The 2,500-nt window shown below is 33.0% G+C and overlaps 1 protein-coding gene across 2 annotated transcripts in view; it reads right to left on the bottom strand.

The window, feature by feature from the left end:
• LOC143027658 (uncharacterized) overlaps positions 1–2,500 on the bottom strand; it is a 459,544-nt gene that overhangs the window by 78,043 nt on the left and 379,001 nt on the right. The window lies entirely within an intron of this gene.

The raw sequence follows: 2,500 nt of genomic DNA, 5'->3' as shown, positions 1-2,500 counted from the left end.
TTCTCCCTCTTTTCAAAAACTTCTTCAGTCTCTCTTCTACCACCTCCATTAATCACGATGGTATTATTAAAAAAAAAAAAAAAAATCATTATATAAATATTTCCCTTCCAAGGATTTATATAAGATTTATACAAGGAAATATTTTCTAAAGAAAACCACCGTATGATTTGGTGGTATTGTTGAAAAAATCTTTAATATTCTTAGCTTAGGATTCTTAAAAAAATTCTTTCCTTATATAAATCTTTCCCATCCAAGGATTTATATAAGATATTTTTTTTTTAAGAATACCATCGTAAGATTCTTGAAGTGGTATTCTTGAAAAAATATATTTCCTTATATAAATCTTTCTCTTCCAATGATTTACAAGATTTACATAAGGATTTTTACGGTCGTATTCTTAATTTTTTTTTAATATAAATCTTTCCCTTCCAAGGATCTATATAAAATTTATACAAGGAAAAATTCTCTCCTTATATAAATCTTTCCCCACCAAGTATTTGTATAATATCCATATAAGGAAATAAATTTTCTTAAGAATACCACTGTAAGATTCTTAAGGTGATATTCTTAAAAAAAAAATCTTTCCGTATATAGATTTTTTCCTTCCAAGGATTTTTATAAGATTTACATTAGGAAATATTCCTTAAGAATACCACCGTAAGATTCATACAGTGGTATTCTTAAAAAAATCTTTCCTTAAATTAATCTTTCCCTTCCAAGGATTTATATAAAAAAAGAAAAAAAATAAGACTAGCACCCGTAAGATTATTACGGTGGTGTTCTTAAAAAAATTCTTTCCTTATATTAATCTTTCCCTTCCAAGGATTTAAATAAGATTTATGTAAGGAAAGATTTTTTTAAGAATACCACCGTAAGATTGTTACGATGGTATTCTTAAAAAAATCTTTCCTTATATTAATTTCTCTCTTCCAAGGATTTATATAAGATTTATATATGGAAAAAATATTTCTTAAGAATACCACTGTAAGATTCTTACGGCGGTATTCTTAAAAAAACTTTCCTTATATAAATCTTTCCCTTCCAAGGATTTATATAAAAAAAAAATAATAAGAATAGCACCCGTAAGATTATTACGGTGGTGTTCTTAAAAAAAATCTTTCCTTATATCAATCTTTCCCTTCCAAGAATCTATAAGATTTGTATAAGGAATTTATTTTTTAAGAATAGCACCATAAGAATCTTACGGCGGTATTCTTAAAAATAACTTTCCTTATATAAATCTTTCCCTTCCAAGGATTTATAAGATTTATGCAAGGAAAGATTTTTTTAAGAATACCACCGTAAGATTGTTACGATGGTATTCTTAAAAAAATCTTTCCTTATACAAAGCTTACTCTTCCAAGGATTTATATAAGATTTACATACGGATATTTTAAGAATACTACAATAAGATTTTTACGGTCGTATTCTTATTTTTTTCATATAAATCTTTCCCTTCCAAGGATCTATATAAGATTTATGCAAGGAAAGATTTTTTTTTTAAGAATACCACCGTCAACCTCTTCAGCGAGATCTTGCCCTCGGGGATAGAACCGCTGGTTAAGAGAACGCTCTCCTTCCTCTGTTTGTGTTTGCTTTGGGAATCAAATCTCCGTGTGATGTTTGGCGGAAGGCGTAAAGTTAATAGCAATTTTGTTCTAGTTTAATATCATGTTTGGTTCATACACAACCTACCAAATGTTTTCATCTGTGTCAAAGTTCAGTGTGTGTGTTTGTGTGTTTGTGTGTGTATGCATGTGTGTGTGTGTGTATATACACGAGTATGTTATGGTTTATACTCTGACGTTTTGGTATGCGTTTTTGTGTATATGTGTGCGTTCATTTTTGTGTGTGTGTATTTATGTTTTTTTTTACCAAACTGGAGTGTACAGGGTATGAACTTCCCCATTGGTCAAATATGTGTGTGTGTGTGTGTGTGTGTGTGTGTGTGTGTGTGTGTGTGTGTGTGTGTGTGTGTGTGTGTGTGTGTGTGTGTCTGTGTGTGAGTGCGTATTCGTGCTGCATGTGTTCTTGAGTACATAGGCTCGGTTATACGTCTTCTTAAACCGCCGGTTCGAATCCCGCACTCTTTTCCGATTCCCAGCAGTGGCTGTCACCTCCCCGTACCATCCCCAAGGGTGCAATTGGCCGGTTCTGACGCAGCCTCTCAGCTCCTCCTGGTGTATGTTCCTCACGTACTTCAAGATGCGTGAATGATCTTTATACCCTGTAGCAAACTACGCGTATCCTGGGTTCTCATCTTTGAATTAATCGCGTTAATCACTCGCTGATGGCGCCTTCTTCCTTCCTCCAATTAGCGAGCAATCATTAGACAATTTGATAATAGTTTTTTATCGGTTAAGAAGAAAAATACCAACGTGGCCTATATTCGAGCTCCGGCCCCGCGGGGGTAGTGGTAGATTGGCAAACTTGTATTTTTATGTGAATTTTTTCTTTATTTCTTCATATGTTTCTTGGACGGACGCACGCACACACACAC

This window comes from Oratosquilla oratoria, chromosome 8, assembly GCF_046742065.1.
Source record: "Oratosquilla oratoria isolate Oo_2021 chromosome 8, ASM4674206v1, whole genome shotgun sequence".
NCBI classification, from domain to species: domain Eukaryota; kingdom Metazoa; phylum Arthropoda; class Malacostraca; order Stomatopoda; family Squillidae; genus Oratosquilla; species Oratosquilla oratoria.
This window is presented reverse-complemented; position numbering and strand designations above follow the sequence as displayed.